Source organism: Rhipicephalus microplus, chromosome 7 (genome assembly GCF_043290135.1).
Source record: "Rhipicephalus microplus isolate Deutch F79 chromosome 7, USDA_Rmic, whole genome shotgun sequence".
Taxonomy (NCBI): domain Eukaryota; kingdom Metazoa; phylum Arthropoda; class Arachnida; order Ixodida; family Ixodidae; genus Rhipicephalus; species Rhipicephalus microplus.
In genome coordinates, this window is record NC_134706.1 from 59,766,851 (window position 1) to 59,791,436 (window position 24,586).

A 24,586-nucleotide genomic window follows, 5' to 3' on the forward strand; every position below is an offset into this window, starting at 1 on the left:
GAATCCGAATACGCATGTCACGGGAAAGTTTCAGACGTGTATTTGTGCAATCACGCATTTCTGCGAGTGCGCTAGCGCCGGGTTTCTAGCGTATGCATTTTCTCAACAGGTTCCAAAGCATACCTAATGCTCTAAATTCTCATCAACTTTTTATAACCGTATATACAAAATTCTCGAAACCGAGTTTGATCGCATTGCCTCAGTCCTTCAAACGCAGGGTCTTCAATGGAAGTGCCTTTGCATTACATGTGTAGGACTCTCAATGAACCCCCAACATGCAATTCTAGCGGCCTGTCATTAATTACTGGCTTTTCAGGAGTTTAAGTCGGGAAAAATAAAGAGTTCTTTGAATGCAACATCCGGATTCATTGCGATTCTCGCTGAACCACTGCATGACCATGACACTACGAACAATGGCGGAAGCACTCTTAATCAATGGAGTTTTTTTAATGAATTAGGATGGGGAAGGCGTGTCTTCGCCTCTGTTTCCTTTGTGCGCATGCCTACGGGATTTCTTGAGGGCCTGGTAAGACTTTTACTTACCGCATGCCCAAGCATTCGTTGTAAAAAAAACCAAGTAGTTTATGTTTCATTAAGCAAGAGTTTATTGGGCCACTTAATAGTATTTTATCGTTGCAGGCGGCACAACATTGTACTTACGACGGATACATGAAGCGCTCTAAAAATTGGTGGGAATACAACCGGTCATTTCTGTATCCACCCTTCACACAGCGCAGTACTGCGGACGATCACGATTGTTTAAATAGCTTTGTTTGCGAAAGAAATGACTACGTTATGGAAGTAGTTGTATCGCATGCTCACGAGGATGGTTGTTTGGCATACCACATCAGGAGACACACACTCTGTGAGCCCGAAGGCTGGTTGGTACATTTTGAGATCACTATGGTTCGAGCCATACATTATACAGTGACATTATACAAGAGGAACAACGCAACTTTCAAAGTAGATATTCGTGTTAAGCAATGCAACTTCGTAAAACTTTTCACCAATTGTTTGATACAAAAACCAAATGTTTGTTTAATATATTTCACATGAACCCTACTATCACCTTGTGTATAGGTATGGGGACATTAGCAATGTGGGAAATGTGTGATTTCTTCGGGCTTAACATGTATAAAGCTTCCGACCCGCAGGTCGTTGCAATGAATGCCGTTCGTAGTGGCGGCACCGTAGCGGTGTTAAGTGCAGGGACTATCCCAATCATGTCGTTGGAGCGCGCTGTGCGACCGAGAATCACGGAGTCTTTGATTGAGTGCTGATGGAGTCTTTGATTGAGGACGTCCCAGAGGTTTCTTTGAATTTTCAAATTTTTTTTTCTTTCTTTGCCCATTTTGATGCCTCGTTGTTGGTTCTATACAATAAAAATAAGAGTGGGACTGCTTGAATAACGTGAAGATCTCTGGCGTAGTTCCCACCCGAGTACGGTTGATCGATACGTTGCTGTCAAGACGGATGAAGAAAAAAAAAAGAGAATTTTCGCCACTGACACAGCGATAATTGACAGTGAAAGTGAACGACTCCATCTTTACGTTCTTGTTCGAGTTAATCTAGTTACGCCATCAATTTTTCTTTTTCTTATGACACTTTCGAATACTTCGAAGTACAAGTCCAGTGGAAACTGAACATGCAAATGAGTTCTGCATAAATACCGGACAGGAAAAACGACTTTTTTTAGAGACCTTAAGCGATGTTCTCTCTTGCTCCTTATTTCCTTTTTTTTGTTTTGTTTGTGAGAGTAGCGTGGGTAGTTTCACCAATAATCAATAGAAATTATGCATGCAACAGAATCGTTCATTTCCGTGCGACTCGTCTTTTATACTGTGTTGTGTACTCTGTTACGTTGTTACGTACTCCGTTACGATAGGGGCCACCTCCTAAGGAAAAAGAAACAATATTGAAGGCCATCCTGTTACTTCACGTAGGTACCTGGTAGAGGTACTCGCACGGTGGCGTTTGTGTGTCCTGATATATTTCTTGCGTTTACACCTTCTTTCGTTACAATGCCTCAGAGGTCATTTAGAAAGTAGCGGTTTGTTCAGATCTGCTCCTCCATGTTCTGCAACAACTTTCGTTGTCCACAAGAATTGTTCCCGTTCTTCCATTAAGTTCAACTAATTTTCCTTAGTCATGAATGAATAAATAATAGACGTTCTTTAAAGTCCGGCAGTTTTGCCTTGCGAAGGGGGGGAAGAGGGGATTTACTCCTGTCCCTTCCAACTCTCCGTCGATTATGATGGTGGTGCCTCAGGTGACCGCTTAAAGCTCTTGCACCCGGGCGGCGTCGTAAACTGAATTTACCTTATAGGAGAACTGGGAGAAAACGTTGAAGCCTAGACAACTTGTGAACTAGATTCATATGGATGCACAGGTGTCATCTACGATATACCAACGACTAACGTAGAGTAGAACATATTTACAATGATATTATAAAGTGTGTGCAGTGGTACTGCACGCGAAACTCGCCTTAGCTTCTCATGTGAACACTCAACCACATCTTGAGGCCGCAGTGCGGGTTTGCTGCCGCGATACTTGCGAGCGTTCTCTGCTATAGCCGATCTTTTCTACAAAAGATCGAGTATAGGCTCGCACGTCCTCGTCTCTGGAGTGCAATTTTTTGAACCAGGCGTATGCACAAAGTACTTAGTACTTTTTGCTCACTTAGCTAGATATGTCTTTACACCAAAAACCAACTCTGTGCCCCGCTTCTCCCAGAATTTTCGAAACCGGTACTGCCATGGGCATTGTAAAAACACCCCCGAAAATTCAACCATATCGTGCTCGAGAGTACCAGGTTTCCACATTTGAGAAGTGGGTGAATAGCTAATTGTTGCAACAGAAAAAAAAGATGAAAAATCTTTGTCCATACGTTTTTCAAATATTAGCTTATGCTTCTTTATGAAGCATATTCGGTATATTTTTTCTCTGACAGATGACCCATCAATCGCATACAAGATTTATTCTTTTTCGGACCCTTTCTGAGACTTCCGAAAACCGGAATGATCAACCTGTCCCGCATTGAACTAAAACGAAAGCAGGTCTGGGTGCTTGTGCCAATAAAAAACCATAGCCTCTTCAACGAAATGCTTACCGCTCCTCACTTGGCCTTGCACGCGTGATGCGGAGTCACTGGCACCAGCCCACCATTGACCAAGCAAAGTTTTGACGTGGTGATATCATTAATTCATGTCATGGTATGTGACATTGTTTTGTGTCACTTGCGGCGTGTTGGTGACGTCACTAATTGAGGTGACCTCTGACTTCGTGATAACGACACATAATGCCATCGTCCTATCGTCGTTCCATGATCTGTTGCATCACTGTGTGCTGACACTGACGTCAATGGCTGGTTATGGCGTTTAATAAATCATTTATTGCCATCGCCCTGATAATTTCTGGTAGTTAATGTTCAAAATGTTCAAGAGCGATTCAAAACAAAGTTAAAAATGTTTCAAGCTGCTGAGCCCGCTTCATCGTCCTTGATGGTTCAACACAAGTTGCACAAAATGCTCTGCGGAGAGCAGCGTGCTCTACACCCACGATTTCTATGTACACTATTCCAAGTTTTGGATATTTCGGACAAAAACAGCCTGTTATTCGAGAGAGCTCAAAGGTGATTTGGTAGCCAAACTGTTCGATGTAGCTAGAGGTTATATTGCAGAAGTAAGCTTTAAAAGTCCCTCGGAGCTTCCAGTACCTTATAAATAAAATGTATACGGTGACCAGCTTTTTACATGCTAGTGTCGGTTTTTTTCATTCGAACAAGATTTAACACCAAATATAAGAACTCAAAAGACAGAAGGTTGTGCGGACAGCAGGAGACAAATCGAACAAAATAGAAGCTAACCTTAAAAACTTGCTTTCTTGGAGTGGCCGAACCGACAATCTATACATTCGAAGAAGTTTCAGACGTTTGCAGGGCAGAAACAATTCTAAGAGAGCGTCAAGCCACGAGGTCTTGAGTGCAACAACTTAAATTCAAAATGTTGCGCAGAAAACCCGTCCCATGTCCAGGTGTCGCTCCTCTATACGTTATCACGGTAGCACGATCGACTTCTATATTGTTTTTATTTTCATTTTTACGTCGTCCGAAACACGTTTCTACCAGTACAGTTCATTTGAAACCAAGAACGAAAACGTGATCGATGAACAGTACTCCATAAAAGCGTGGAAGGGCGTCTTCCAGTGGCAAAGAAATGTCACACTGAGGCTTTTATTTGTATCTTTTTATCTAAGCTGACGGATCACAACCTCTCGGGAAAACTCAGGTGTGGACCTGTTCATCTAAATCCTGCGTGAGTGCTGTTGGCGAAAGAAAAATATTGATTGAATATGTCTTGCCAGAGCCATCGAGAGGTGGCGTGTTCTTAGAAATAGGTTTAGAAAATGAGAATTTTTCTTGCCGACCAGACATGCCCAAGTAATTGATAATAATATTGAATTATTATTAATCCATAAATCAATCAGTCATTTATTTAACGCGCCCTTTACCAACCATGAGGTCATATTGCAGGGGCGCGCAATATAAAACAATACAAATATCATAATAGTGTTAATAATAATATATATTAAAATATTATTAAAAAAATATTATTAATATTATCAAGACGTTTAAATTCTCCCAGTTTTTACCAAGAAGGTAAGTCAATGAGCTTAATTGGATAGATATTGAATGTCGTGATAAGAAAAGTAGGAGCTTGGGCCTCGAATCGATGCCGCCAGGGTCTAAGGGCTACTGAAAGCTGTTTGGGCAGCGACCCGGTCTCAAAATCAAGGAAACCAATGAAGTTATTTTTGTCTCTCTCAATGCAAAAACTGCTACAAAGAAGGTAAGCAAGCGAGCACGAGCCACTTCGCCCTGCCGGTGAAAGTACGGAGCCACAGCCGCAGATCCTTCGAGAAAAAAATGGTTAGGCCGGCACCCTAAGCACGTCCTTTGGCCCTTTGTGCCACTGTTCGGTTCTGAAATACATAATTCTTCGTATATGTATTTTAAATATGTAATGTAAATGTTATCTCCCCTCTACAGTCATTCCTCATGCGGGCACTGTAGGTACCGTAAATATAAAATTGAACAAATAAATAAATAATAAGATTATGCGGCCTCCCCGCTGAAGCACTTCCGACATAAGCGTACTTTCGACGGCAAGTGGTGTCGATAAGTAACTCGCAGTTGATACACTGTAACTATTATATTGAAGTAACCATTTTATGTGATGTTTTCGTGCAATGAACAGCAATGTAATTGTGAGACAAGCACGCCATTCTAGACGGCTAGTGATCTCGCAATCGTCTGGTGTTTGTTAGCGTGCCCTACCATTTCCAAATCCACGGCCCCCAACCCTTTCACTGCGATTGAGGTGCGACCGCCATGGAGACGGCAATGAAGTTGTGAACAGTGTGACTACGTCCTGCTTGGTTTATATGTTGGCGTGATGCGGTTCTGGCTAACGAAGAATCGAGCTCATCAATCCTCATTTTTTTTTTTTGCATTAAGATTGATCACTCAAGACATTCTCATAAAAAAGTTTCATGTTCTCCTTCTTGTTCCTTTTCTTGCCTCTGGCGGCAGAGACACATTACTCCGTTTGTAGTTTCCTAACACGAATGCTTTCATTACACAGTTTCTTTCAGTCCCCTATTATGTAGCCATTTTTGACGAGTACATTGGGCACAACAATCATAATCTAAATGCAAAAGTGATAATTAGATAAATATAGCAGGGCAACTACATATCATGGGAGTTCCAGCTCAATAACCTCCAACTAAGGCTTGCGGATCAATGCGGCCAAATTACACGTATACGCGGCGGGCTCCCGCCAACCCAGAAAGGTCTGTAATTTACGCCACGGATGACCAAGCGCATCGACCATTGCCACTGGTCGTGTTCATATCAACGTATTATTTGTCCGTTCTTTCAACTTCGCTTTCCATCGTTCTGGTTCTAAAGCTGGGAGCGAATCATATGGTGTTACAGACGCACTAAACTAACTGGAGCAACATATACGAACTTTGTCCTAATGAAGGGGTCGCTTATATGGACACAGATGTTGTGCCTACTTCCGAAAATGAAACATACGACCATTCCTTAGAAATAGCCACATGGCTCTAGTGCCACAGCCTGCAATTATAACAGTCGTGTATAAAACTGTGTTTATTGTCCTTTTCAAACTTGTTTTTAACAAGCACAGATGATAGTGTAGTAAGTGTTACTTGAGCGGTAAACTAGTTTCTTTATCTTTATGAGCTATCGAATGTTATTGTTTACTTGAGCGATGTTAGCAATAACAATGCTTACGCGGAACTTGATGCTCACACAGCATCGATCGAAACGGAACGTAACTTAATCTCAGAGGAGGTCTTCGAATCGTGGCCTCCCAGTATCGCACCGGAAATTAAAGCTACTTGCGGGGACCGTGCTTGCGCCATAGCCGTGAGCGTTGCAGGCCAGCAATATGATGACAACAATGCCGCTGTATTACAGGAAAGCTGTGAATGGCTGGGTGATGAAAAAAGTACGGCATTTCGTGAGTCCGTGAGTGCGCAAAACAAACGAATAGAGAACGAGCAGTACTTGCATGAGCTACTCCGATTAGTCTCCAGGCTTGCATTAAAAGCACGCTTTGTCGGCTTTACGTACCTTAGATGTGACACACAGCGTAGCAGGAATCGCTACCCATAAAATTTTTGGGGGGTTCATAAAACACTCTTTAAGCTAACGTCATCAAATTCATACATGCATCCGTAAACGTGGTGATGGAGAAACCAAAAGGTGCAACGGATGACACCTCGATGAAACCCAGCTAATGAACACTGAACCAGATTTTTCAGCTTTCCTGGGTTAACATGTGTGCGCAGTTCTTCTTCAGCTCCATTGTTTTGTTACAAATCGACCATGCTTAGTGTTGTATACATGTATAATGGACAGACACACGCGATCTCCTAGGATAACTTTTTTTAACCATGGTAGATAGTGCTGCTTGCGATCACTGTGGCAGTGATGAAACGGTAGAGTACATTCCGTGTCACTGCCCTCGCTACAGCGTGCACAGACTGCCGCTAGCTGTCGCGTTAGCCCGCTTTGTCGACAGTGCCTTGTCAGAACGATCAATGCTCGAAAGCCGTCATGAAGTCGTCTTCGCACAGAAAACCAGTCAAGGCCATATTGAACTTTTTGAGTGGTGGTGGGCTAGTAAATAGGCTATAGCACTCCCGCTTTCTCTTTTTTTTTCGCACGTCTACTCTTCTCTTTCTTTCCTTCTCTCTTTCATTCTCCTCCCCTTAGTGCAGGGTAGCAAACCGGGTGATACAGTTATGGTTGACCTCCCTGCCTTTTCTCAATTTATTCTCTCTCTCTCTCTCTCCTCAAATAGCACATCTCCCCTCCTTTCTTTCAATCCACCAACTAATTACTTTTCGCAGAGGAGGACCAGAAACAGGCACGCGCGTCTGTTTGACTTTCCCTCGGTATCTTTCTTTTCTTCTCTGGCTCAATTCAGGAACGCTTACTTGTGATGTGTTTATCTTCCCCACCTATCCGTCTCTGTATTATAGTAGAGCTCAGAAATCATACTAATGCAGTCTCAGCAGGCAATGATGGAAGGTGGCAACAGGGAACGTTGAAGTAACGACACCCGTCTGAAAAGGGGCGCATCGAATGACGGCCGCATGTCGAAATAGCCCCTCTTGTAACTAGTCATCTGACACAGCCTGCTATTACGCCGAGCGCATACCGCTGAAAAGGACATCGACATCTACATCCCAAGCAGCATGGCTATTAGACGTGACGACAGTATCATGATCCGCCACTGATCGCAGCAGCGGAACATTACGCGCTGACGGCGTTTTTCTTAGAGCCATTCGGCAGGCTCTGATTTTTTACACCCCGAAAGAAGCTTAGAAATTCGTAGAGTAGATCATGTCAATCACGTTTTCCAAACAATATAGAGCTGCGCGCAGCGCAGAGCCCCTGTGTATAAAAACAAATCCCACGCTCGTTTTCTGTGCCTGATCAATCATCTTTTCATGCACAGTGACGCAAAGTCGCCGATCGACAACTTGACGTATCACGCAGCTTGTCGATTGGTGTAAATTTGTCACAAAGACGGGCTACGCCTTCTCCTTCTTGTGAGGGACAAGGGCGACGAGGCCACACAAAATCATCAGACAAGCTTAAACCAATGCTGTAAACGTATAACTTTTTTAATAAAGCAGGCATTTGCAAAATTCTTGTGCCTGCATGCTCACAAAGCAGAAGTGCCTATACTTATATTTATAACTATTTTTGATCACGGGGTTGTTTACTGGCTTAATAAAATAAACAAAGCTATTCGTCGTTGCGTGTGAAAACATACCACAATTAAACTTCCTTGCCTTCGCTAAGCTAAGAAGGCGATTGTTGCGAAGGCTTATATAAAAGTCACACTTATGATTATTTTATTGTTTTACAGTCAATAAGCTTTGTTATTACTGTGAACATGATAGGTTTCAAGTATTATAAGCTTGGTATATATAGATGCGTGATTCTATGCGAGGCACGCACGCACTTTTCGCTATCCCGGCCGTGGCGAGGATCAGCACTATAGGTCAAAGTCAACAATTGCAAGTTTGCGTTGAGGATCTGGGTAACACGCGTTTTCCTGCATACTGTTACTCAGGTTCGGGAACCTTTCTGCCTACTTCGTGAAGTATAGGTAAGCGCGTCATTCGTTAAAGGAAATATAAAGAGAAACAGTTTAATTTAGCTACACCAATAAATTAGTTTACACCAACACATTGTTCTCGGACAACTCTAATGATGTTAATCGTACCGTCATAAGTGCAATAATACAACCAAAAATCCAATTGATAGTTTTATTTTGAAGTTTCGCGCCGAAGTTTACGCACCTGAAGTCACGAATTTCTCAAAGTGTCATATTTTGCCGACATTGGTTTGTCGAAATTTCCCAAATTTCATTATGTTAAGCCTCTGGCTCCATCAGCAGATACTGTGTTTCATTTCAACCTCTTAAGAGCTACGTAGGCTTCAGAAAACGCCGTCAAAATTCAAGACGTCATGGCGTTAGGAGCAGAAATTCCAAGGTAGGCGTCACCGCTCACATTGGCTTCGTTTGCGTTTTCACGCTTACCAGGAGTCTTCTCGTGGTGAGCGCACTGATTTTAAAATCTGGAAAGAGTATTTTACTGACTAAGAAAAAATGATTTTCCTCTTTAGGGTCCTTTTAAGATTTACTTCATCATACCAACACCCTCATATGTCTCGCCAAACGCGTCAGCAGAGCATCAGAGGCGTCATCAAGCCCACTTGTGGTGCGCAAATTTCATATCACCTCATCATGTTACCATATCAGATAAGAGTGCGGAAAAAATTTGCACATTGTTGGGACCCTAATGTGACGTCACAAAACGCTTATGAGAAGATGACGTCATCACAACACATTGCTTGGTCAGATCTAGACTGCTCACAAAAGCAGTTGTCAACCCGATGAGGCGCAGCAGACGTGCAAAGCCTCCCATTTAAGAGACAGTGCAAAAAATCATTCCGTAAGGGGGCGGGAAGAAAAAAAAAATTGGCCCAAATCTACATGTTGCACTGTAAATGTCGTCGAAAGGCGATAGTCTTGCGTGTGGAGAGAGTGAACAAAACGTTTATTGGATGTTCTGCGCAAGAAAATTGGTGAATGGTATTCTGAAGGCGCTGCTTTAAAGTGCCTCGACCGTGTAACGGACGCGAACAAGCGCATCTAGGTACGTTAAACACGAGCGCCATCTGGCAGTTATCATCGAAAACGAAGGCATGCGCGACCACGTAGAAAGATGTGCGCCAGCCACGGAGGTGATAAGGTGTAGAATGGAAAGCGACAGGCAGGTGCCACCACAATGGCGTCGTAGCGAAGCGTTGGAAACACCTTCCTGAGCATCGCGTTGCACTGTCAGCGCAGCGTGTTAAATGCTACAGTCCTTAGCATGCAGTAAACCGGTCTTCATACTATAGAAGAGGCACTTGTGTGTGCCTCTTCTATAGTATGAAGGCAGACATACAAATCATAGACGTGTTGTTATGGCGCTTCTGATGTGGGCAATATTTGCTTTTTTTATTTGATAATCGCACAACTATGAACGCTAAACCTTAGGCAATATTGGAGGGTGCTGCGGATGGGGTTGGCCGTTTGGTGCCGTTTGAGGTATAGTTAGAACGAAGAAATAGACAAATGTACAGACAGACAGACAGACAGACAGACAGACAGACAGACAGACAGACAGACAGACAGACAGACAGACAGACAGACAGACAGACAGACAGACAGACAGACAGACAGACAGACCAATTTTTTTTCCTTCGAAGGTCCCCAAGAAAGACTATCGTCTTTAAAAACATGGACTGAGAAGAAAAACAACAAGTTGGTGGTTCTCACTTTTGAGTTTTATGCGAGAACGTGTAAGTGACTATGTGAGCTTGTTAAAATCTTGAAGGTCATGCCTTTCTGTCTAATTGTCGCTGGGCAGTTCACAATGGCAGATTCACAAACAATGTTTCCGACTCTGGCTACGCTCATAGCCATAAATTCTTCGTACTTCTATTCTTTCTTTTTGAAAGCAACTTTTTTTGCAGATTATATTACAAGACGGATTCCTCTCACTGCAACGAAGTATGAAAACAAGGGGTACGCAAATAATACTGCATACCAGTCACCTCAGTACCATTAGTCTCGCATTCGCCTTGAGTTCCGATTAGGTTTAATATTTCTTAGCCTAATCAAATGTAGGCTGCGGAATCGCGTAGGAATACCACAACGAAGTCCTTGTTAGCCGAACTGTTTTACGATAACAAGCACTCGCACCAGTTCGCCAGTTCTGGCAGTCGCAATATGGCTCCAAGACAGTTTCTAGAGCGCTTTGCTGCACAGGGTAGCGAACCGGCTTTCCTACCAGGTGAACTTCTCTGTCTCATCTTTATATTTATTTTGCTCTCTCTTTCCTATAGTGCTGCAGCAACCTTCGTGACATGTAAAGTCGTCGGAGCTGCGCGCTACCTTGCCGAGGAAGCACGGTTGACATACAGCGCTATGCGGCAGTGAGGCACTACGATTATCATGCCGGCAGTAACTGGGACAGACGGCTGCCCATTTGCCACTGGAAGGCTCCGAGAAGTGGCGCTGTCATCCACCCCGTTGTATCCCCTACGCCCATCTATACTGCTTCCTAGTGATGGAGGTTAGTGATTGATATATAATGGAAGAGTGTACCTAGAACGAAAGAACTTATGCGACTCCAAGATTACGTACGTGAGACCCACAAGAAGCATAGAACATAGGACATATTCGCCGTGAAGTATGGCTTTCTCGAATGTGCGAGAAATCTTTCCATGCACTAAGGAAGTGCTGCGCGCAAACAACTTAGACGTGTACGGCTGATTTTGCTTGAGAGAGCCAAGAGCGTTTTATGCGTTCCCTTCAGGCTTAACGCATGTGTTGACATAAATCGGCAGCTAGAGGGGGTGAACAAGTAATATATCCAGCTCGTTCGGACGTCCGCAAAATAGATAAGGGAACTTCTAAGCAATATTCCTCTGAGTGAATTTTGAATCCACTTGTGCACCAAGCGTTACTAAACCAACACGACTGACTGCCACTGCGGAAAGAAAAAAAAAACAAAAAAAGAAGAAAGGAGGTTGCACAAGTAACCTCAGGCTGGATCACCTCAGAGCTTCTGTGCGCCTCGCTGGCCTTTGCGTTGCTAAGCTTTTGCCCTCTCAGCTGTCTCCTTTTCACCTTTTGATAGGACATACAATACGTGACAATTCTTGCATTCTTCGAAACCCTTTTTTTTAGTTAGTATTCCTTTACATGTTTATTTAAGTGCATATTTGTTAGTGTAATGTTATCCTTTTCAGTCTTTCTTTCGATCTATGTATCTCTTTTTCTTCCTTTCTATCAATCATGCACGTTAAAGAACCACAGGTGATCAAAATTATCGGAGCCCTCCCCTACGGCGTCTTTCATAAACATGTGGTGGTTTTGGGACGTTAAACCCAACATATCAATCAATCAATCAAATCTGTAAACCACACGTGACGAATTCCGACCATAGAAGCTGTGCTGTAAGATACCAGACCACCATTTCAAAACAGGTTATTCGTGGACAGGACCACGTTTCAGTGTCAAAAACAACGCAGAGACTGAGTCACACTTTTTTTAGAGTAGTAGACCGCATGGTGGTGAACGCTGGTATTGATTGATGATTGATATGTGGTGTTTAACGTCCCAAAACCGCCATATATATATTAGAGACGCCGTAGCGGGGGGCTTCGGAAATTTCGACCACCTTGGGTTTTTTTAACGTGCATTCACGCTGTTATTGTCTCTAACTGCTACCTGAAGTAAGCTATACAAGCTTCTGTTCATGCTTGCGTTATAACACAAGTGCCTTGCATGCAGTATTACTGTGCTAGGTGTCGATGTGGCGTCAGTACTGGCATATGTGTTTAGAAAAGGTTGGTAATTATTTAGAGTACGAAGTATTTTGAAACAGAAAACGGCCGCTGAAACAGCCCGCTTTGAGCGCTAGACATGAGTAATTGCATCTGAGCAAACACATTTGTGACAGGCACAGCTCTGAGGGCCATTTTTTTGCGCCTTTCAGCTCTCATTGTTTTTTGTTGTTTTTGTGTGAACTACGACGCCATTTATATCTGTTCGTCATGAAAAGATTTGCTTTAACATCAACTGTCAAGCTATTTTTATGTTACCTTCCATTGCTGCGTTAAGCCTAAGTGGTCGGTCAGCACTTCGACTGGCATTCAAATCGATTTCTTAAATCTAAGTGTTCTCCGCTCAGGTTATCCGTTGACATGTATCACCACCTTGCGCAAACGACTGCCTTCATCCAACCGAGGCTGCATCGTTGGCCTTTTTTATTATTAGCACGATTTCAAGCACATACGGCTTACCTCGATGACGTTCATTGTCAACACAGCTTAAGAAAGCCGTAACTGGTAACTCCGATAAACGCGACAGCGTTGGAGAGTTCGATTCGCAAAAATTTCGGTATTAGAGGTGGTGTCGTTCATTGTGAGCGAAAAATAATCTTTGCGTGACCCTAAATCGAGAAAGATGGAAATAAAATAAATATTAGAAAATTAGAGGCCTAAGTGGCCATCGAATCCGGGTCATTGGTGTGGCAAGAGGGTGCTACACCACACAGCCACGTCTCTGCTTGTGAATATAGTGAAAATAACTTCCTCTACTCAGAAGTGCAGTGAAAGTAACTTTCATGCTTTATAAACCCACGATTCTTGTATACACGCTTCACAACACCACATGAAATATTGCCATGGTAATGCGTCGTACAACCGTACATTGCCATGGGCCATCAGAAGTTGTCGTTATCATACAGATTATCTTGTAAAGCGAGTCAGCCACAGCAAAAGCCAGTCACCCGTTGCAATACTACATCCATAATTCCATGTTGTGGGTGCATAGTAAGTTTCGGAAGATTTCATTCACTAAGTGTTTGAAGTACGCACTAGTAAGAGAATATCGCTATCGCGTTCAACTCTTAAATGAAAGCCTAAGGGTACCCGAATTTTATTTCAAGCTTGACAGCGCAACGAAACAAATATAAGATACAGGTATACACACGTCACCACTGCGGTGATCTCTACCATTTTTTAGAACTAATTAAACTAGTATTATGCAGCGCAAACGTGCCCACATGCTAGAAGATCTCACGAAAGGCCACGATGTGAAACTGAAGAACGGACATCACAAAGCAAGAACACTGTGCTGGAAACCCCTGTCACCGTTAATTGAGCTGTCGCTCCCCGAGTACTGGAGTAACCGAAACGAACTAACGCGATTTATAAGTCTACATTTTAGCTATGATGATTGCAACAATTTTGTTTTATGCATATTTCCCAAATGGCCTTCACCTTGAACAGCTTTGAACATTTAAATGCACTTCAGTATCAGTGAGAGTCAATCCTTAATAAAATAGCAACTTTATCTGTCAGTGAAGAATTGTGGCTGGGAAAGAATATTATGGTGACTGCATCATTAGGATTTTCTGTACACACTAAAACGTTGATATATTTCATGTTTAGATGATCGCACGAATGAGGTGAAAATGCCTGACTTTTCCAATCAATAAAATCCTGCCTCACCATTCATTATAAACAAAACATTTTCCCGTTAATAATTAAAAACAATAGAAGTCCTGAATATATTGTTTACTTGGTCAGGGATTTAGTATGGGATTTATTAACCATGTTCTATGAGCCCGAGAGGACCAACTGCCCCTACACTGTAAGCAAAAGTTAGCCGAGATGGGAGTTTCTCCAGCACATGAGCCCACAAAACTCCCCTGCCCTAATTATTTACTTTCTGGTAGGGAGTGAACTCGGCCCATGTCGTCGTAAAACGCCCCCTGCTTAATGACAGAGTTTATGAACGGCATGACCTTGTTAAACTCCCCAGGGAGTTACAGATCACATGGTTACAGACTCCCTATGGGAGCTTTAAAAACCCTCTTTGGGCGTGACGTGTGTGTGTGTGTGTGTGTGTGTGTGTGTGTGTGTGTGTGTGTGTGTGTGTGTGTGTGTGTGTGTGTGTGTGTGTGTGTGTGTGTGTGTGTGTGTGTGTGTGTGTGTGTGTGTGTGTGTATACGGGCATATGTTTGCACGTCGGTGTGAAACTCAGGTGCTTTGTGTGGCTAACCGTGTGAGCATCTGTCAACAGGCAACGAAATTATAAGTGCGGCGAAAAATTGCAACGACTGGTTCGTATTTACTGTGAACATTTCAATATATTTCGCACCGTTAAACCACGCTGCACTTCGGTCCGATTCCTCAACGAAACGCCGTGAATGCCGCGCTTCAAAGAGACGAGTAACAAAAAACTGCGAAGAATAAACTGATGGTAGCAAAAGTAAGGTGTTACGATCGTCAGCGGCTGCTCCTACAGTTTCACCGTCAAAAACTTCGAAGTGGTCTGAAATAGGCTTCGCTTGACTACGCCAGGCAGGCCGGCAACCTGTGTGAGAGTTGCGCGGCAACGCGCTCGCTCCGTCTCCACTGATAGTGGCTTCTCAAAGTGTCACGGGTATTCCACCGGCTGTAACATCTAAGTGGTAAGAAGGCCTCACTATGCTGTCGGTATCAAGCCGGCATCGTATCGAGCTCGCACTGCGCGCCGGCCGTCGTGGAAAGCGCTACGAAGAATCACCAACCACAGGCGAGCAAAGAAATTTGATTCACAAAAAATAAAGGCTGCTGGGATGAATAACAGTCTTCTGCGCCTTGCGACCGCAGCTGTCAAATGACTAACTACCAGGCGAGCACCGAACGAGGCGGAGTACGACCGTCAGCGATTGCACCGTAAAACTTCGAAGCGGTTCAAAGTAGGCTTCGCCCGACCAGGGCGGGCTGGCCTACAACCGGTGGGAGAGTTCGCCGGCGACGCGCTCGCCCCGTCTTTACCGATGGTGAGTTCTCGGAGTGTGACCAGTATTTCACCGGCTGCAACATCTAAGCGGTAAGAAGGTCACTATGCCGTCGGTATCAAGCCGGCATCGTATTGAGCTCGCACTGCGCACAGGCCGCCGTGGCGAGCTCTACGAGCTAGCTAGCACTGACTACCGGCGGGGCAATGAATGTGTTTTACAAAAAAGAAAGGCTGCTGGGATGAATAGCACACTTCTGCGCCTTGCTACCGCAGCTGTAAAATGACTAACTCGAAGGTGAGCCCTTAACGAGGCGGAGACACACAGACACAGCGTACGGCATGCATGCTTGCCCATGCAATGCACGCGAGCAACGGGAACAGCGATTGCGAACCGTCTAGATCGTTTGTCTATCGCTCCGTATCTTAAACTGCGTGGATTGCGAACACCTATTTCTGTGCATGGGAAAAATAACGCGACATAAACTGCACATCAGCAAGCATTTTGTGATCGCCAGCTGTCATTCATCGAATCGCCGTGCCGTACTCGTGAGTGAGGCCTAGTCTGTGAACGCGGTAGCGGCGGTCTACTTCGGTTCATCGCTGGAGCTGCTGAATGTGCCCCGTTAAGGCGTTCATTCAAGGCCGCGTGGGCTTTGCGTATGACTCGGTGCATTTTACGGATCCACAAACAGCACTGCTAATGCAAATTGAGCCCGTACGTCAGAGTGATAAGTGATAAAACTTTTTCACTATTCTTATTAGGCAGGCTTAGGATAAAAGGCATCTGTGTGTTGAAGTGCTTACATCAGGCCACCGCGACTTCATACTTACGCCGTGCGTGTTTATTGCTTAATTATGAGCAAAAAAAAAATGGTTCCTCCAGGGCTACATTGGAGGTCAGAATGTGGTGCCTATATATACCCGGTGACTGAATGGTAGGCGTTCTTACGGGTGGCAAGCTGTGGGGAGTGTGAGTGTTGTAATATTACGTGAACGTTGTGAGCATGAACGTAGTGTGTACTAGCGCAGTACATAAAAGAAAGGCACACGACACAGACGTGGAGATAGGTAGGAGCGTAAGTTGTGAGCATGTTTGTGTGCAGGTATCGTTGCTCTGTGCTTCGAAGGTAATGCAATTAAAGTTATGCTAGCGCACGGTAAGGTTGCTGACGTAATTCTTTTTCTCGGTCGACGCAAAAAATTTGCTCCCATACTGACCTGAAAAAGTTTTCCGGGGGATGTAAATAAAAACCCCCCTGGCACCATGCAAAAACGCCCTACTGATGGGGAGCAAATTTTTTACTCCCTCCGGACGGTGTTTATAAAACTCCCATCGGGACATGCGCTAGAGGACAAGGTCATTTGCTCCCATCTCAGCCTATTTCAGTTTACAGTGTCCGTGAGATTTACATAAAAGAAGTCACAACACAGTCACGGTTATAAATGGTCACCTGCAAAAAAGAAACCTTGGCATATTCATGCCACAAGGAGCGAATTACGCACATAGGCACGGCGTTTGTTCACAGATGTCGCAAATTTCAGAATCACGTAACGAATTTTAGCCTTCAGAAACCTGTTTGCAACACCCCGAACTTTCTCGGAGCTTCGCAGAACTTTCCACTCAAGACAATAAAGGGAGAGCTTTCTAGACCGAAGCATGGTCGCCGGTGTGCTCTTTCGAGCATACTAGCGTTTGCGGTAACAATGGCTTTTATCTCCAAGCTGGCCAAGCGTAAACTTCGCTGACAGCGCTCGCTTGTTCCGGTAATTACTCTCTCTTGTGGGTCGCGCGCCCAAAATTTTCGTTTCACTGACTAAGCTGACTTGTGAAGTTGGACGCTTGACAAAGTCTGGTTTTCCACCATGCGTCCTTAATTACGAGCGCATGCTTCTAAACAACAACGCATGCTTCTTTAAAAATACTCTGTATACTTTGGGGAGACGTCTGAATCAGGCTTAACAAAGTAGTGTGCAGGCATTCACTTAGTTTTCAATATATAAACGAGTTCGCATATGTACTTCTTTATTTTCCGGTGGATGCGGTTGGTGTTTAGGAGCGGTTATTTTTTAGAGGCGAACAATTCATATAAAGTTAGCCTTATTTTCCTTAAATAGCTTTTTACTCGCAGTATTACAATTTTAAGAGATTAAGTGCAGAAAAGCATCCCTAGTTGTGAGGTAGTTTGATGTATATATACCAGATGAAAAACAATGAACACAAACTATAAAACTGGTTTCCACGAAGTAACAATATAATTATGTAATGATAACAGTCGCCAATATCTTACGTACCTTAATCATCACGTGTTTAAGAAACTTACCTAACTTTCAGGCTTAAAAAATTTTGCCCACAAGCCGGGGCCCAAACAACGCCGTAGAGTTCCAGCTTTGCTGTTAAAGGGTATAACATCGTCCAATAGCCTAACAAAGTGTGAAAGAACGAGCAACAAAGCAACTCAGAAGTACTTGCGAAAAACCCGCAAAACACAGAAATGCTCACAAAGACTTGTAACACAAACGTAAAGGTGTGAACCTGTCGAAAGAGGCATAAGTGAGAAAGAGAGAGAGAGATGCAAGAAAATGCAGGGAGTTTAAGCAGACGCACGTCCGGTTTGCTGCCCTGTTTCACCGCAAAGGTCACTGCTTGACCCTTGCGGTGAACGCACACTGACACACACGTATATATATATATATATATATATATATATATATATATATATATATATATATATATATATATATATATATATATATATATATATATATATATATATATATATATATATATATATATATATATATATATATATGATGAATGAGAGACGTGGCCTGGCTCATACGCCATGTTTATTCCACTCTGACTACTGCTTCATCCACTTCTAACTCCTAACCATCGCTTCATACGTCACACTATTCCCCCTCCCCCCGAAAGAAGGCATGGATTACGAACAAGAAAAATTAAGCAAGGAGAGGTTAAAAAGTTACAAATGTCAAAATTCACAATTGGTTCTACGCTCCAGGGATGTTCCGCAAACTTTCAAAGACTTCAGTGGAGAGTGCAGCAGTGCGGTTAACGCAGGAGTTCGGGTGGGCGAGGCTGGTGGTTGCGTCCTGGATAACACAAAAATGCTTTGGACGTATAGATAGGGGTAGTCACAGCTGGGATTCTTGTGAAGAACGAACGAGGTTCGAACATCTTGCACACTCAACAGTTCCGATATTGTAGGCATCGAATGCCTCGTCGTGGGTATTACACAAGCCGTGCAGGCAGCTTGCGTGCTCGTTGATCGAGGTTGATTGGGCGCTGCCTGTGTTCCTGCCGAGTACAAGGGGTGCTTTTGTGGCTTTCGGAGATTTTTCTATAGCGATGTCGCAGATGTTTTGATCGAAGGCGCATTTTCAATCTCTGGTGGAGAATGTATCCACGACAATGGGCCTTTTTGCAATCTTCTTTGAGCCTTAAGAGTAGTTTTGTTGAAGGTTTCTTTCGTCGTTGACAATGCTGAATTATATGTTTACGTTGCAGTTTTTTTGTTTCGTCGACTTGCTTGTGGTGTGACATTAGTCGTGGTGTGCCCGGATTCTTAACAAGCCTTTTACAGGCTTCTATGACGCCAACCAATGCAGCTGTTTCTAGCGCAAGACAATGTGGGGGGTTTCGCGCACTTGAATCTTCTGTATTCATAAACCGCTCATTGTTGGTCGTTGCCTGAAGGGTACTTGTGTCATCAAAAGTCGCACCTACGCTTTTGTTTTCAGTGTTGGCAATGAGGTTGGGCACTGGATTGATGTCGCTTCGATCTTGGGATTGATGAACGCTAGACGCTTCTGCAAAACACTTTTCTTCACAAGATGCTCATTCTGAATGCTTCTGTTTTTTCGGAACTGCTGTGCTGAATACCAAGTCAGTTTGAAAAGTACGCATGCGCCACGAAGTATTCAATGCATCTGAGTCATCAATAGTTGATTCAATTCTTTTATGCAGCGGAGAGTTAAGCATTGGCGATGTTTGCGCGGATGAGGAACCAGATGGAAGGTTGAGAAAACGACAGCGTGGCCTTTCCATGAGCATGTGACTAACTTCACCTGACAGGAATTGTAAATTCATGCTCTGTGCTCGAATGCGTGAAGGCTGGTTATGACTGTGATGACTGAGTTCGAATGCACTGAGAGTGTGTGTTCTAACCGGATCTTCATTAGAGTCTTGAAACCAGACGGCCATTTATTCTTTTATCTTTTGCCAAGACTCGTCGTTGTCGAATGTGTGGGTGAGGTAAAATTTAAATGCATCACCGGTGACGTAGTCGCTGAAGTTCGTAATCGTCTCCCGTTCCGACCAAGATGCGGTGGTAGCGTGGAGCTCTAACAGGTCGAACCAGTCCTGTACAGGTCCATCGTCCGCTGCTCTGGTGTACTTGGGGATGAGAAGGTCAGTCGATTCTGTCATAGTGCTGGTCGCTGTGTGCGGCCAGGAGATGATTCCGTAGCCGATGTATGGTCAGGGCGCCTTGTGGAGAATTGTGTCGATGATGAGACACTGATGAACTGGCTGGGAGGTCTTCATCCTGTCGACTCGTGTGACGCTATAATGAATGAGAGACGTGGCCTGGCACATATGCCATGTTTATTCCATTCTGACTTCTTCATCCACTTGTTCTAGCTCCTAAGCATCGCTTCACACACACACACACACACACACACACATATATATATATATATATATATATATATATATATATATATATATATATATATATATATATATATATATATATATATATATATATATACGAAGACTGACGATGACGTCAACGTCAGCGGCAAAACACTTGCCGATAGTGGTCATATAATTGCTATCGCAATAAAAAGAAATGCTCCGACCATGCAACAGCAAAGCTGTCTGCAAACGTTTATGGTCTCGTGAAGAACACGCCAAGCGTAAAGGGCGCAGCAGCGTTTTACGAGGTCTTCTGCGTCAGTCCTGACTGCATCGGTGGCGTTTATTTCCCACCATGCCGGCACTTCGCGTACCCAAAAGGAAGTTAATCGCAACAGGAGTAAGAAATAGCGCCATCTTCAGCGTGAAAAGCGATTCGCTGGGTTGTCGGTGTCAGCGCACAGAGGGGAAATCGTCTGAATTGCCTGGGAAGCTTGGATTGGCTTTATTGGTTACTCGACGCTGCCTGGTAATGCAAGAGTATAAGCGGGAGAGGAAGAAAGAAAGAAGCGCGAGGAAAAGACTCGAACAGTTCCTTACGCACTAGGCTCAGATGAGTAGAAGGCAAAAGTCAGATATCCTTTTTTTATGTTTTTTTGTCGATGTATCAATGCGCTTCCTACCCCCAAAACTTTTTTACATCTCCCTTGACTTTGTGGCAGAACTATTCTGTGAGCCAACGACGATATAATAGATTGATGTCATCATGCGACATAATCATAGTCACGCACAATGATTACGTCAAAAATGGCCTATTGATTTTGGTGATTTTAGAGGTCATTTCTGATCGTCGTCATGAATTTTCCTAGTTTGCATCACTCATGTTGACGCCGACGCTCAATATTAACAATTGATGAGACATTTATGGCTTCCTTACGGCGGATTGGCCAACTTTGTGCAATATAATGTCATACTTCTCTGTCATACTTCTCACAACTCAAAGCGTGCATGAAGGGAAACTTCAACAGAGAAGAAGGGAAAGGCAGGCCGCAGGATGAATGCTAAATTTCCAACTTTTGCTTATATCATGACCAACAATACACTATAGGGCTCACCTCACGGTACAAGTGGCTCATGTACGTGTGGCATAGCAGACATGTACGTGTGGCATAACAGACATGGCATAGCTCATGAACGTGTGGCATAGCAGACATTTATGAAGGACAAAGTTATGCTAATAATAAATTCTCGGAACCTGCCAAGGAAACCAAGCTGTTCTCCAGATAGAAATACAGATAGCATATTCACGCAGAACTTCACACATGTCGCGATAAAATTGGCCCGAGATAAAATGACCCGTCAACTGAAGACTGCGACCCTACACGACACGGTGATCAAACACAGAAGTGCGTCCAGATGTATTGCAAGACATAGCCGGAAAACGAACACAAGTAGACCATCACACGGGCCTAATATTCTGGCCCTGGACTCTGGTTCATAGCCTGGGCCCACCCCGGGCCCTGGCATGCATCACCAAGCCTAGCCTTAGCCTGGCCTTTAGGCACATCGTTTCAAGCCCGGGCACGTACACCCGAGCCATACGGCTGGGGTGTTCATTACTAAACTTGTCCAGGGTGCGCGGGTTCATTACCAGGTCCAGCCCGGGCTTGCTATAGGTTATTAGTAGGTAATGCTCATTACTAACGATGCCTATTATATTTCAAAAAAATGCCTATAGTGCTTTGTAGTGGGTGATCGAACAGAAATCCGGAGTTTACATGCTTCAACGTGTTGCTTTGGCCGCGGAGGTAGCTCAGCGATTAAGACATTTTGCTGTTAAGTCCTAAGACTTGGGTGCGATTCCTGTGGCCATGGTGGCCGCATTTTCATGAGGTGTAACATGAATAAAAAAAGAAAGGAGGGAGCATGACGTCATGCAGCCAGCCTTGGCAAGCCAAGCCGTTTTGAAGCCAGCAGTGCCTGCCCAACCCGTTACCTTCAGCACAATATAGCGTCAGCAACGAGACTTGCCGATAATTTGGAGCATGGCGTACGGTAGCTTTTAATTGAAGCGTCCTTGTTCGGCGCAGACCAGTGGCCACGGCTCACGCAAGAGCATCAAAAACGAAAAATCATCGAGAGTACTAAACCGTAACACACGCTCTCACGTTTTCATCATGTGCTGAGCCAACACGGGGGCCTTCACTCATGAGACATGGTCGGTTTCACTCACGTGATGTAATGCTCCCTCATTTCTTTCGCGAGGCGACACTCATTACACCAAAGGTCGTATGTCCCTCTGCGCCGTCGTCGTAGTAACCACCTCTCGTTTAGTCCGTAGAACGTCTTCTGAATGGCGGTGTTTGTATATGCTGAGTATAGGATGAAAGGATGCGAGATGGAGGCACTAGGAGCGTCACTAGACAGACGGACAGACGGACGGATAGACGGACGGACGGACGAACAGACAGACAGACAGACAGCCGAATGCATGAACGGACTGACAGAGAGACAGACGGACGGATGGACGCATGCACGTTCGGACAGACAGAGAGACGAACGCACGAATGGACGGATAGACAGACAGACGAACGCATGCATGTACGCACCCATGGACCGATGCATAAACGGACGCACGCACGGACGGACGGACGCTTCACCCCACTCATCATCATCATTCACTCCGTGCATACGCTGTCATTTTAAAGACCTTTCTTAGGGACCTTCGACGCAAAAATTTTGGTCTGTCTGTCTGTCTATCTGTACATTTGTCTGTTTGTCCACGCTAACGATGCCTCAAACGGCACCAAACGGCCAACCCCATCCACAGCGCCCACCAATATTGCTCAAGGTTTAGCGTCCATGGTTGTGCGATTGTCAATTAAAAAGCAATTTTTGCGCATAATTGAGGAGCCATAACAACACGTCGATGTTTTTGATGACTGCCTTCATACTTGAAGAGGCACACACAAGTAAGGACTGTAGCGTTTAACACGTCGCGCTGACAGTGCAACGTGAAGCTGAAAAAGGTGTTTTCAACGCTCTGCTACAACGGCACGGTGGTGGCACCTGCCCGCTGCTTTCCATTCTGCACCTTATCACCTTCGTGACTGGCACGCATCTTTCTCCGTGGTCACGCACGCCTTCGTTTTCAAAGATAACTGCCAGATGGCGCTCGTTCCTAACGTGCCTAGATGGCCTTTTTCGCCTCTGTTACGCGCTCGAGGCACTCTAATGCAGCGCCTTCAGAATACCATTCACTGATTTTCTTGCGCAGAACATCAAATAAACGATTTGTTCACTCTCTCCAGACGCAAGATTATCGTCTTTCGCCGACATTTACAGTGTACCAAATATTCAGGTCATTTTTTTTCTGCTTTCATGAAGCGAAATGCAAGAACACCTATGTACTTATCTTTAAGTGCACGTTAAAGAATTCCAGGTAGTTGAAATTATTTCGGTCCTCACTACAGCGTGCCTCGTAGTCTTATCGGGGTTTTGGCACGTGGTACCGAAGAATATGAATGAAATGTGCTTATATGGCACATGGCAAGCGATTACAATAACAGTGGAGCGAAAATAAAACATAGCAAACAATTTATTTATTTTAAGGGCACAACAAACGTGAAAAAGCGGATGAAAGCAAACCCACGACATTCTCAATAATTGATCCACCACGGTGGTCTAGTGGCTAAGGTACTATGCTGCTGACCCGCAGGTTGCGGAACCGAATTATGGCTGCAGCTCCTGCGTTTTCGATGGAGGCGAAAATGCTGTAGGCCCGTGTGTTCAGACTTGGGTGCACGTTAAATAATTTCAGGTGGTCGAAACTTCCGGAGCCCTGCGCTACGGCATCTCTCATAATCATATGGTGGTTTTGGGTTGTTAAACCCCACATATCGAATCATCATTCTAGCTATTTTTTTTGTACAGCCGTAATGAAATGATTATTTACACATTTTTATAATAAGTTTTTTGAGCAAGATCACAAGCGTTAAGGTTAATATGTTGAGCAGCCACCAAAAACTGATGAAATACAAATCGTTCATTTTCTAACGTCGTCATGAAAACGTAATCTCCCGGTTGAATATAATTATACAATGTACTACATTCTTTTGACTGAACAAACTTAATCAGGTCAACTGACAAGCTCCACCGCGACAAGGAACCTTGGCAATAATTGAATTTGTGCGGTTTCAGAAGCTTTCATTTTAACTTTGCTCCGTGATGTTATCGAGCCTCTTCCAGCAACTTGCGCTTCGCGTACACCGTTAATCCTCAAGATTTCATCAGACGTTTCATTCTAACTGGTTATGACCGTACATCAAGCATAGCAGCAATAAAACACCATTTGTATCCGTCGTTCTTATCACTATGTTGCTAATATTTCCGCCTCTGCCTGTTTTGAGAAAATCTACCAACACACATCACTACGTAGCGAGCTCCTCATGCCTCCCACTTATCGTACATC